The sequence below is a fragment of the Rhinatrema bivittatum genome, chromosome 12 (genome assembly GCF_901001135.1).
Source record: "Rhinatrema bivittatum chromosome 12, aRhiBiv1.1, whole genome shotgun sequence".
NCBI lineage: Eukaryota > Metazoa > Chordata > Amphibia > Gymnophiona > Rhinatrematidae > Rhinatrema > Rhinatrema bivittatum.
Window position 1 is genome coordinate 77,833,087 of NC_042626.1, and position 14,139 is coordinate 77,847,225.

Consider the following 14,139-nt stretch of genomic DNA (forward strand, 5'->3'; position numbering starts at 1 on the left):
CCAATGTTCATTAGTTCCATAACTCAAACCTGTAATTTTACAAACCAGTTAGTAGTGCCCTCGCGGGCTTAGTCATGATACTCTGTGTAGGATTCACCAGGGTCATATCGCAATCAGCCCTGCTCTGCCGGTTCGTCACTGGATGACACCAGTTTATTGAATGGACGTCATTTGGCCCTCTCTACCTTCTGCCATTTAGGTATTATGGCTACTCGTTGTTTAGGAGCTGCCACAAGTGGTTCCGGTAGAGAAAGTGTTAGTCCTGCATTTTTAAAGATGGCTGTGGCATCCACCATGTTTTTCAGCCGGTATGTTTTGCCTGCATATTGAAATGATAGGGCAAAAGGAAAGTTCCATCGATACTTTATCTCAGCCCTCCTCAGGGACTCGGTGGCTGGTCTCATTTCATACCTCTTTTTAAGGGTACTGGTGGCAAGATCTTGAAATACTGCTACTTCCAAGTTGTTCCATGCCCAGTGCCTTTTCTGTCGGGCAGTTGTTAGGATTTGCTCCTTCTGAACAAAGCTGTTAAAGTTGAGGATAAAGTCCCGAGCCCTGTTTTCCCTGTGAGCTCCCAAAGCCTGATGTGCACGCTCAATTGCGAGAATGGCAGGAACAGATTCTCCTCGTTGTTCATCCCCAGCTGCCGCGTGTGTGAGAAGGAACTTACAGAAAGTGTGCGCGGTCGCCATGCTGTCAGCATAATCCGGGGTCTCAGGAATCCCTCTAAGCTGGAGGTTATGGTGTCGCAACCTATTCTCCAGGTCTTCAATTTTTTCTTCAATCACAATCAACTCCGACTTAGTCGCAAGTTCGTTTTGTTTCACTTCTTTTATTGCTACTTCCTGATCATCGATTCTCATATCCATTTCGTCTACCCTATGTCCTAGGGCATGGAAGTCACCTCGCAGCTCCAAAAAAGAGGCAAGTAGTTCTTCTTTTTGTGTCTTTAATTTGGACCGAAGTTCTATAAACCAGTCTCGCATGATGGCCTTAGTTGGTAAATCGGCTAAGGTTGGCATGAGGTCTGTTGTCGCTTGGGGAGAGAGTATCGGGGCTTCTGCCTCCGCCTCTGTCTCTTCTTCTGCCATGCAAACCGTTGTGTCGAGGCCCGATTTTTCTGATTCAGCAGTCATTTTGGCAAAAGAAAACCTTTGCAGGTCGCTTTTTTTCTTGGTGGTCATCAGGCTGTTATACTGTGATATTTTGACTTAGTGTAACCCTCACTTGAGATCTTGGTGCGCGTTTCTTCGAGTGATTTAGCTGAGGGGAAGAGGGAGCTAAAGGTTTAGGCAGCCATCTCTCTTTGTGGTGCCAGGTGATAACCATTTTATAGGTCTAATTTAATACATTTCTTTCAGGTGCTACCCGTTATCAGATCTGAAAAACAAAATGAACAAAAGATGACATTTTGCGAAAAAATGTAAGTAAATCCCGAAATGCATTTGAATGATAGTGTGACAGTATGCAAATATTCCTCATGGATATTTCACTGTGGATATTCTGAAAAGCAGATCTATTTGTGGCATTCGAGGATTGAAGTAACAGAGGATGGGATGGGATGGGGCTGCTGCGAGAGGTTCCAGGCCCCTGCACTTCATTTTCTGCACTGAGTTGCTGCTGCAGGGTGGCTTCTGATGATGAAGTGAGGGGATCTTAGGACTTATTATTTATTTTTATTTATTTATTTATTTATTTAAAAATATTTATCACCTGCCTCTCCATAATCAAGACGCGTTCCAATAATAAAGACATAATCTATTACATAAAATAAAATCATGACAGTAACGTAAAATGCGATTCAATGACAAAATACACAGTCAAAAACTTCTGCTGAATGTATCTATATGTGCTGCTGACAGAAAAGGAATAGAGAATAAAATGGAAAATTTAATAATAATTCTGTATTGCTCCATGGTGAAACCGCACTTACAGGTGAATTTTAAAAGCCCGACGCACACATCAGTTAAGGGATGCGCGAATATGTCGAGCTAGCGTGCACTGAGCGGATTTTACCCCTGTTAGCCCTGACCTTTAAAACCCTGCTGATCTGCCTAGATTTTTTTTATCACTTACTCATCATCCAAAGCAGAAGTAAAGTTACATGGTAGGGGACCCTGGCAGCTTTTATAATCCAGTCAGTGCACACTGGCCTGACATATTCGCTCATCCCTTAACTGGGTGAACTGGGAATGAACTGGTTTTAATGGCAATGGTGACAGCACGTGCCCCTTTTAAAATCCCCCACTTTAAATTGAGTGCAAATGTGCGTGCGGCCATGCACCCATATAAAACAGCTGTGTCCTTGTGCATGAGCCGACGAACGTGTGCCCATGGGCTGCTTTGAAAGTTACCGTCCCTGTTTTCTGTGTGCAATTCTGGTCGTCGCATCTCAAAAAGATGTAACTGAACTGGAAAAGGAACAGAGAAGGGTGACCAAAATGATAAAGGGGATGGAACAGCTCCCCTATGAGAAAAGGCTAGGGCTGTACAGTTTGAAGAAGAGAAGGCTGAGGGAGGATGTGATAGAGGTCTATAAAATCATAAGTGGAATCGAATGGGTAAAAATACATTAATTGTTTACTTTTTCAAAAAATATAAACATTAGGAGACACTCATGAAATTAGCAAATAGCACATACAAAACAAATTGGAGAAAATTATTTTTCACTTAACGCACAGTTAAGCTCTGGAATTCATTGCCAGATGATGTGGTAAATGCAGCTAGTATGGCTGGGTTTCAAAAAGGTTTGGACAAGTTCTCGGAAGAGAAGTCCATAAACTATTAACCAGATAGACTTGAAAAATGCCACTACTTATCCCTGGGTGTTAGCAGTATGTAATCTTTTTGGAGTAGCCTACGGGTTAGAGCAGAGGGCTATGACCCAGGGAAACCCAGGTTCAAATCCCACTGTTGCTCCTTGTGACCTTGGGAAGTCACTTTACCTGCTATTGTCCCAGGTACAAACTTAGACCTAGATTTATCAAAATGTGATAAGTACTGCATGTGATAGCAAAAGGAGTGTGGTTAATGCAAATATTAAGTTTATTGCACTTTGTGCTAATTACCTATGCAAAGAGCTAAGGTAGTGCAAATTGTGATAATATCATCAGACTTTGTGATAGGTGCCAGACCTGTTGTAATTCCTGCATACAACCACTGGAGAGAGCAAGAGAGTAAGCCTAGCCATAATGTCATTTCCCTAGATAGGTATTTGTATCCCTTTGGTAGGCCTACCTAGTAACTTGAGGTGAGGTTTAGGTATTAGTGTAGGGGGTCACTTTGACATTCAAAGTGAGACGTACGAACAGAACAGTGGTCTCTTGTGAAGATTTGATGACCTTCGGAGTGAGGAAACTCACTCCAAGATGAGATTTGGGCAATGTTCTCTCAACCTAGCTTGATGGACTACATCAAGCTAGGTTGAGAGAACATTGCCCAATTTGCACTACCTTAGCTCTTTGCATCAAATCCGAAGGTCATCAAATCTTCACAAGAGACCACTGTTCTGTTCGTACGTCTCATTTTGAATGTCAAAGTGGCCCCTAAACCCCTACACTGATACCTAAACCTCACCTCGAGTTACTAGGTAGGCCTACCATAGGGGTCTGGAGTAACTGGGAGGACCTATGGCTACATCAATGCACAAGTGATATGTGTGCTCACACACCTGTTTGAAAGTTATTGTCCCTGGGGCAGATTTGTTTGCGCAAGGGGGTGCACACTTGCGTGCGCAGCCTGCCTCCGAGGCCACTCCTTCTGCCCCCAGCCCTTCCTAGAACCCCCCCAATACCTTTGTTGAAAAGTGACGGCCACTGTGCCTGGAGGCTCAGCCCACACCCCACTCTTTTTTGCAAGCCCCGGGACATACACGCGTCCCGGGGCTTGCATGCGCCGCCAGGCCTATTCAAGTTGTGGAACAACTTGGGAATTTTCGAAGCAGACATATGTGCATAAAAGGTGAATTTTAACACTGGCATGCATATGTTGGCCCGTGTCCAAGGATACAGCCATTTAATAACATATGTGTGCATATTATAAAATAGGCTGGCCACGTGCACATGTGCGCCCAGTTTTAAGTGCATACAAATGCCACTTCTACCACATAAGTGGGATTTTAAAAGGGGTGCATGCCAACACCATTGCCACTTAAAACAATTCATTCCCACTAAAGAGAGAGATCTTCCAAACCCCCTAGTTTAATAGCCTTCCTTTCCCCCAGTTAGCCCTGACTCTTACTTAACCCCTCTAATCTTCCTAGTATTCATTATTTTATAACTTACATGTCAGCCATTACAGAAGTAAAGTTCTGCAGCAGCCAACCTTGGTGTGCGCTAAGGCGTGTAAGTATTTACGCACACGTCTTAGGTACATGCCCTGAAAAATTCATGCCCTGCCCAGATCACACTCACACCCTGCCCGTTCTTGAAAACATCCGAGATGTGTGCTCTGCAAGCGATATGTGTGTTTCTTGGTGGTTTTTAAAATCTACCTGTCGGAGACCACGTGACATGTTGGAGGGGTAGGATGTGTGCCTGATCAGCTCCAGGTCCCCTCCTTCCATCTTTGGTGTTTAAATTTGTCATTTGTATAATTTTCTCGCTCCTGCCTTTGTGATCCAGTATTGGAATATTTGTTTACTAAAGCACATTCCTTTTCAAAAGCTGTATGGCCTTAAAACCACAGCGAAAAGAGAGAGACAGGAACAAAGTTGTGAGCTCTAAGATGGTGACTTCCTCGAGCACGCCACCATCCCCGATGGCTTGAGGCCCAGGAGAAGCTGATGTGGTGGCCACAGTTGTAGCTGCGCTGGATGGTAAATTTGAGAAAATCTACAATAGTTTTGATGAGATATTTACTTTGCTGGCTGACTCTACGAAACTTATTCAAGAGATGGAATCTCGGCTCTCTGATTTGGATGATCATGTCCCTAAGTTAGATGCGGAGATTGCGTCCCTCAAACGTGATCGAGATCAACAAGCCAATAAATTGGATGACTTAGAGAATCAGTCCCGCCGAGGTAATCTCCGATTTATAGGCATACTGGAAAGCATGCGGGATAACGATCTTGTGACAGTGTTGGAGGAATGGCTGCCTCGAACTTTCCAGCTCGATTCACAGCAGCATTGCGCTTTGCGCCTTGAAAGAGCTCATCGCTTAGGTGTCCGGAGTGACTAAAGATCACGTCCTCGTCCAGTAATTGCAAAATTCTTAAATTCAGCACACAAGATGTGTTGCCTTTCCCAGCCGCAGCAGGCCCGCGGCCGGCTCCACTCACCCCCAACACCCGGGTCCCGGACCGGGCCTGTCTTCCCTGGCAGTGGTAGGCAGCCGCCTATACGCTCGTGCTCCGCCTGTGCTCCCAGGCCCTTCCTGCGCTGCTGCGGTCTCCTCTGTTCCCGGTCGGGTCTCCCCACATACGTTGTGGGGAGATGTCGCCACCTCTTAGTTTTCAGCTTGTCTGCCTTAGGCGCACACACATGCGCCTTCCCTGGCTTTAAAGGGACCGCGGCAGGAAAGCCTCCTGCGGCCCTGGATGATGTCTTTCAGTCTGTCTATATAAGGCGGTTCCCGCCATTCAGACTTCGCCTTGGCAACAGGTCTCCACGCTTCCTGTCGTGTGCTTTGTTGCTGTTTGTTCCAGTTCCTGTTCCAGTTCCAGTTCCTGTTCCAGTACCTTTTCCTGCTCCAGTACATGTTCCAGCTTCCTGTTCCTTCTACCCTTCGGACGTGTTGCGACGCGGGAGACGCATGGAAAGGAGAGACGTCAGACAGGATTCTAATGAAGCCAGGAAGCCATCATCCTCTGATCTCTGTCCGAGGATGTTGTCTTTATTATATCGAGTTACAGAATTCCACAGCGTCCACTATACAGGATACGATTGGTTAATACGTCCTATGTGCTGGTGCATGTTGCCTGCGTGCTACGAACATGCCTACGTTAGTTACTATGGTTACAATCTCTCCTGCTGAGCGCGTGATAGCCTTATGCCAGTTTCTGTGTCAAGCAAACAAGCATTCTGTGTTTGGGGTAAAGGTTGTTTGTGCTAAGAGCAAGGTCTGTCTGTAAAAACAAAAGCTTAAGGAATGCAGATACAAGCAGGCTCTAGGTCTGTTAGATAAGCAATACTGAGAAGTGTTAATGCAGATTTAGCCTCTTCGTGGCATGCCAACCAAAGAGAAAAATCTAACATCTCCACAGGACGGACCTCCCTGGCTTTGACTTCTGCTCAAACCTGACCTTGTTTCCAGTTGCCTGCCCTGACTTCAGCTTGAACCTGACCTTGTCTCCAGCTGCTTGCCCTGACTTCTGCTTGAACCTGACCTTGTTTCCAGCCGTCTGCCCTGACTTTTGCTTGAACCCGACCTTGTCTCGGGCTTCTGCTTACATGCAGTCTGGACTTAACTTTGTTCGTAACCGTGCTGCCTCCCTTAGTCTGTCTGGACTTTGGAACCCAGTCTCATCTTCAGCTCTGCCTGACTTGCAGTCCGGACTTGATTTAGTCTCCAACCACATTTCCCCTGCTCCTGTCAGTCCGGACTTTGGATCCAGCCTCTCCCTTTGAATCCTGCATCTCCGCTGCTTCCTGGTACCCTGCCTTGGACACTGTCTCTGGGATCAACCATGTGGAGGCCAGAACTCCAGCCTGTCCCGGTACCCAAGGCCAACTTAAATCCAGACTGTCCCCAGTACCCAAGGACTCAACCTGCGGGAAACAAGGGCTGGTACTGGCGAAGCTCCACTTGGTCTCCACTTCCCGTTTGGCCTCGCCTCCCGATGGTGGGGACCTGTGGGGGTTTCCCCCACCGATGGTGCCAACACCACCTCGGGCCAAGGGTCCACCTCCGCAACAGATTGCCAAGGCCATGGACCTGGCGGAGCCTTCTGCTTTCCAGGCCATTCCGGGCCTGGCTTTGAAGATCCAGGAATAGCAGCGGTTCTTGGAGGCATTGGTTACCTCCATGGAATACCTCAACGCCCATCTGGACTCCCATTCTAGCTCTGCAGCCTCCACGTCCGCACTACTCAGTTCTCAGGCACCAGCTACCTCGACCAGAGCTCTGTTTGCCCTGCCTGCTCCACCCTGGTTCAATGTTACATGCAGTTAGCTCTACAGCCATCCATCTTTCAGGACGATCTCATGAAGGTGACATTCATCCTTTCACGCCTAGAGGGCAAGGCTTTGGCTTGGGCTTCTCCCTTATGGGAGCGAGCAGACTCTTCTCCAAGAACTATCACGTTTTGTGACTACCTTCCATCGGACCTTCGATGATCCAGGGAGGCAGGCTACGGCTAGTTCAAATCTTCTGCATCTGCTGCAAGGTCACCGAGCACTCAATGAATATACTATAGAATTCCATACTCTAGCAACAGAGTTGGGCTGGCAGGAGGACTGCCTCCGAGCCATTTACCTAGATGGCCTGTCGCACCAGCTCAAGGATGAGCTTGCAGCCTGTGAGCTACCCTTCTCTCTCGAGGATCTCATTGACCTCATGGGTCGCATAGACCATCGCCTCCAGGAGTGGCACCGGGAGGTTTGGGTGCCCTGATGCCCCGCTGCTGAACGTTCTCGCTCTCCACCTGTGGTGGGCCCCGCTGCCAGCAGAGTCTTGCCGTCTATTAAGCTCGAGGAACCCATGCAGCTGGGACATGGACGCCTCACTCCCGAGGAGCGCCTTAGGTGGAGGCATTCATGTCTGTGCTTATACTGCGGAGCTGCAGAACATCGCCTGTCTTCATGTCCCATCCATCTGGGAAACTCACTGGCCTGAGTTCAGTAGGGATCCTGAACTTGGGCGCTACCTCTCCGGCCCCCCAGTTAACGTTACCGGTTACCCTGACCTGGAACTCCTGTTCCTTCCCTACCTTGGCTTTGGTCGATTCAGGAGATGGTGGGAACTTCCTTGTGAAGGATTTGGCCCAACTCCTGGGCATTCCTACCTGTACCATCGAGAAACCACAACTTATTGCCTACATCCATGGCGACCCTCTACCCGGAAGGATTTCTCAAGTCACTGTTCCTGTTCACCTCCTCACCGGAACCCTGCATGAAGAGGAGGTAGAATTCTTCATCCTGGATAAGTCCATCCACCCAGTGGTGCTATGGTTACCGTGGCTTCAATGCCATTTGCTCCAATTCAATTGGGGAACCCTGCAACTCGCCGTATGGAGTCCTGCTTGCCACCACGCCTGTCTCAGGAAAGTGGAACCACTTTCTGTGATCCCGCTGGTAGTTACTGTCTCGGGCCTTCCTGCACCCTATGCTGACTTTGAGGATGTCTTTTCCAAACAGAAGGCCGACATCCTTCCGCCACACCGTGAGTTCGACTGCCCCATTGACCTCTTGCCGGGTACTACACCTCCTAGGAGCAGGACCTCTTTCCATACCTGAAAACCGAGCTATGTCGGACTATATCCGTGAAAACTTGGCTAAAGGATTTATTCGTCCTTCCACATCTCCTGCTGGCACAGATTTTTTTCTTTGTCACCAAGAAGGATGGGTCATTATGACCATGCATAGACTACCGTGGCTTGAATGCCATCATTCGCAAGGACAAGTTTCCTCTGCCTTTGATCAATAAGCTATTCAACCACCTCCAAGGGGCAACTATCTTTACTAAGCTATGAGGAGCCTACAATCTGATTCGTATTCACCCTGAAGATGTTTGGAAGACCGCTTTCAATACCAGGGATGGGCATTACGAATATCTTGTGATGCCATTCGGTCTTTGTAATGCCCCTGCGGTGTTCCAACGCATGATCAATGAAATCTTCCGCAACCTGCTCTGTATGAAGGTTGTCGCCTTCTTAGACGACATCCTTATCTTCTCTAAGGACCTCGCTACCCACCATTCAGATGTCTGCATAGTGCTGTAGCGCCTACGTGAAAATCACCTTTTTGCCAAGCTAGATAAATGCTTGTTTGAAAAACAGAGCTTGCCCTTCCTGGGATATATCAGCTCTCAACATGGCTTCTCCATAGATCCTGGTAAGCTACGTGGTGCACCAGATTGGCCCCGGCCTATGGTCCTCCGGGCACTTCAGCAGTTCGTAGGCTACTGTCATCACCTCATAGTTAATTACCCTCTGGTTGCTGCACCCCTCACGGCCCTTACCCGAAAGGGAAGTTACACCAAGAATTGGTCCTCAGAAACTATTGCAGCCTATCAGGCCCTCAAGGATGCCTTCCTGCATGGACCATGCTTATGTCACCTGGACCTGAACTGCCCCTTCATTGTTGAAGTTGGTGCTTCCACTATTAGAGCAGGGGCGGTGTTGAGTCAGCATTCCCCAAAAGGGGTTCTGCACCCGTGTTCCTTCTACTCACATAAGTTCTCCCCGCGGAGGGAAATTATAGCATCGGGGATCGAGAACTCCTTGTGATCAAACTCGCCCTTGAAGAATGGTGCCCCTGGCTGGAAGGCACTCAACATCAGTTCATGATATTCACAGATCATAAGAACCTGGGGCATCTCCTAGACAGCCAGCGCTTGAATTCTCGCCAGGCCTGCTGGGCGTTGTTCTTTACCTGGTTTGATTTTGACCTATGCTATCGTCCAGCCAAGAAAAATTTGCGTGCTGATGCCTTGTCCCACTCGTTCGAACCTGAGGATTTTCAAGAAGAGCTTCAACACATCATTGACCTAGCCTGCATCTCCTTGTCTGCTACCATGACTGTGCCTGCCGGGAAAATGGTGGTACCCCGTAGGCTTTGTGAGAAAGTGCTACAATGGGCACAAGACTCCCGAGTAGCCGGCCATCCTGGATGCACACGGACTATGTCCCTACAGCGATACTATTGGTGGCCCACCATGTCGTCTGACACACGTGCCTATGTGGATTCTTGCCGCATGTGTGCTCAGCAAAAACCACCCATGGGCTGACCTTGGGGGCTACTGCAGCCATTGTCTGCCCCCAAAGAACCCTGGATGCACGCCCACCAATTTTGTGGTGGACCTTCTGATGTCCAAGGGGAACACTGTCATCTGGGTGGTCTTGGACAGGTTCTCCAAGATGGCTCATTTTGTTCCGCTTCCTAGTTTGCCCTCTGCGCCTGAACTTGCATGCCTGTTCTTTCTCCATATCTTTCGTCTCCATCGATTGCCCGAAGATATCATTTCAGACAGAGGGCCTCAGTTCGTTGCCTGCTACTGGCGTTCACTGTGTAAAAAGTTTGGGATCTCCATCAGCCTAACCATTGCTTATCATCCCTAGGCCAATGGCCAAGCCGAGCGGATGAACCGCTCCCTTAAGTGCTTTCTTTGAGCTTACTTCAGTGACCAGCAAGACAACTGGACTCAACTACTCCCGTGGGCAGAGTTTTCTCACAATTCCCATATTGCTGCCGCCACAGGAGTCTCCCCCTTCTCTCTGGTGTATGGAAGACAGCCATGGCCACCTCTGCCAATTCTTCTTCCAGTGCTCTCTCCGGCGGCTCAGGCAACAGCTGATGCCCTTCAGGCCTTGTGGTCACTAATCAAAGATTGCGGCAAGCTGCCGCATGTGCCAAGAAAACTTCAGGTGCCCTTCGTAAACCTGCTCCTGAGTTCCAACCTGGCGACAGAGTATGGCTGAGCACCCGCCATATCCGCTTGAAGCTTCCCTCCCAGCGGTTCACTCCCAGGTATATTGGGCCATTTCCTGTTGCTTGATGCATTGGCCCAGTGACCTACCAGCTTCGTCCTTCTCCTACGCTGGGAGTTTACAACTCCTTCTACGCCTCGCTGCTCAAACCTCTAGTACTTTCTTGGCCATCCCTTAAGGCTCCAGTACCCTCACAAGTTGTCTCGGTGGTAGATACCCTCTACTGAGTACAAGAAGTCCTGGATGTTCGGAGGAGAGGTCGCCATCGGGAGTACCTCTTCTCTTGGTACTCCTGGGAACCCGCCAGTAACATCCTTGACAAAGGGTTCTTTTGGAAGTTCCATCAGTCCCATCCGGGCAAACCCAGACCTCCAGGAGGGGGGTGTAAAGGGGGAGTACTTTTGCGTTTCCTGGCAGCAGCAGGCCCGCAGCTGGCTCCACTCACCCCTGACGCCCGGGTCCCAGACCGGGCCCGTCTTCCCTGGCAGCGATAGGCAGCCACCTATGCGCTCGTGCTCCGCCTGTGCTCCCAAGCCCTTCCAGCACTGCTGCGGTCACCTCCAGACCCGGTCGGGTCTCCCCACGTGCATCGTGGGGAGACGCTGCTACCTTCTAGTTTTCGGCCTGTCCACCGTAGGCATGCACGCGCCTTCCCTGGCTTTAAAGGGACCGTGGCAGGAAAGCCTCCCGCGGCCCTGGATGATGGCGTCTTTCAGTCTCTGTATATAAGGCGGTCCCCGCCATTCAGACTTCGCCTTGGCAACAGGTCTCCTCGCTTCCTGTCGTGTGCTTCATTGCTGTTTGTTCCAGTACCTGTTCCAGCATTCCAGTACCTGTTCTGGCTCCAGTACGTGTCCCAGTGTTCCAGTACCTGTTCCAGCTTCCTGTTCCTTCTACCCTTCAGACGGATCTCCCTGGCTTTGATTTCTGCTCGAACCTGACCTTGTCTCCAGTCACCTACCCTGACTTCTGCTCGAACCTGACCTTGTCTCCAGTCACCTTCCCTGACTTCTGCTTGAACCTGACCTTGTCTCCAGCTGCCTGCCCTGACTTCTTGCTTGAACCCGACCTTGTCTCGGGCTTCTGCTTACGTGCAGTCCAGACTTAACTTTGTTCCTAACCGTGCTGCCTGCTTTAGTCTGTCCAGACTTTGGAACCCGGCCTCGTCTTCAGCTCTGCCTGACTTGCAGTCCGGACTTGATTTAGTCTCTAACCACATTGCCCCTGCTCCAGTCAGTCCACACTTTGGATCCAGCCTCACCCTTTGAATCCTGCATCTCCGCTGCTTCCTGGCACCCTGCCTTGGACACTCTCTTTGGGATCAACCACACAGAGGCCCACCTAACTCCAGTCGGCCCCGGTACCCAAGGGCTCAACCTGCGGGGAACGAGGGCTGGTATTGGCGAAGCTCCAGTTGGCCTCCACTTTCCGTTTGGCCTCGCCTCCCGACTGTGGCACCAACACCACCCCGGGCCAAGGGTCCACCTCTGCAACAAGATGGTTGTATTGCAGGCTTACCAGAAGAACCAAAATGTGATCTTTGAAGGGGAGCCTATCTTAATTTTCCCGGATTACTCGGCTGTGGTGGCAGCCCATAGAAAGTCCTTTGCCCCAATTTGTGCCGGCCTAGCAAAGAAAAAAAATTGCATTCTTGCTGCAATTTCCTGCGAAGCTACAAGTCAATTGGGACAATGAAGTTCTTGTATATGAAACTGTGGATGAAGCAGCTGTGTCTCTGTTCTCTGCGTTTCTGAGTTCTCTGAGTACGCTGAGAGTCCCTTGATTGAGTTTTGGTATTTTTTTTAGCTGAGACTGTTACTCGGTCAGCTCTTATTGTGCTTGTGCAACTTGTTTCTTGGCACCTATGATGTTGCATGGTTGCCGATAGGTTTTTGGTTTTTTTTGTAACAGCAGTGGCATTCTTCTGTTACCAGGTTTCAGCGAAGGACTCTTTGGTGATATACTGGGGTCATTGCTGATTTCAGCTACAGAATTTTGCATATGTTGATTCTGAGTCTCCACATGAAATCTGTCATGGAAGGAAATCAGCGGGCAGCGAGAGATTTACTTTCTGGATTTTATAATGGGCATACTGAGGAAGACTCTCTTTGGACAATTATTTTTTTTTCTGATGTTTGTTGTGGTTTCTTGTGCTTATACTGATGTTCTCTTGGGGGGGGGGGGAGGGGATCATACACATAGAAGACGGAGTCTTGTCCTATGTGTGGGTGGTTTCATAAGAAGGCTTGGGGATTTGGGAGGGGGGTTGATATCTGGGGTAGGCAAAGTGGTTTTGCTTTTTGAGAAGGTTTCATTGGTCAAGAGGTTACAGATTTATTTATTTAACATTTTTATATACCGACGTTCTGGTAACAATGTTACCAATCACTTCGGTTTACATAGAACTTAGAAATGACTTAACACAAATGTCTTACAGAGAACAGGGAAACTATGGAACTTGGACAACATTGAATTGAATAATAATAATAATAATAATAATAATTGCTGCCTGACCTGACCACTGCCAGATGGTGGAAGGGAAGATACTCTGGGTGTTATACTTAAGGGATGTTTCTTTCGGAGGGGTGTGATTAACCATCTACTTGAGGGGAATGATTCCAAGCTTAGGCTGAGAAGCTCAGAAGATATACTGAAGAGACGGAATGTGATCCCAGGTTATGATCCTTGCTGAGTTGAGATAATGCCTCATACTTCTATTAGATATGCATCCTGGAATGTCTCTGGGGCAGGCTCTGTCTATAAGAGGTATACCCGCTCTTTTTTCACTAATGTAGTTAAATTACTGGCAAATATTGCTCAAGGGTTTCTACCATTGGAGGGGACTTTAATTATGTCTAAAATTCCGCCTTAAACAGATCGTCGGGTAAAGGCCTGTTAGAGGATCATAAGACTAAAGGACTCTTATATTTGTAACAACTTAGATTTAATAGATGGCTGGAGAACCCTGTCTCCCTTGGTTAAAGAGCATACACACCTTTCTCATGCACATGGCACATTCTTACACTTAGATTATTTATTAATATGTAGTCAGTCTTTTTCCCGGGTTGTGAGTGTGAGCATAGGACCGAAATTCAAAAATTGGAAGAAGGATCCAACAGAAGAAAATAGGATAAAGCATAAACATTGGCAAGTTAAATGTAAGACATTGATAAGACAGGCTAAGAGAGAATTTGAAAAGAAGTTGGCTGTAGAGGCAAAAACTCACAGTAAAAACATTTTTAAATATATCCGAAGCAGAAAGCCTGTGAGGGAGTCAGTTGGACCGTTAGATGATCGAGGGGTTAAAGGGGCACTTAGAGAAGATAAGGCCATCGCGGAAAGATTAAATGATTTCTTTGCTTCGGTGTTTACTGAAGAGGATGTTGGGGAGGTACCCGTAATGGAGAAGGTTTTCATGGGTAATGATTCAGATGGACTGAATCAAATCACGGTGAACCTAGAAGATGTGGTAGGCCTGATTGACAAACTGAAGAGTAGTAAATCACCTGGACCGGATGGTATACACCCCAGAGTTCTGAAGGAACTAAAAAATG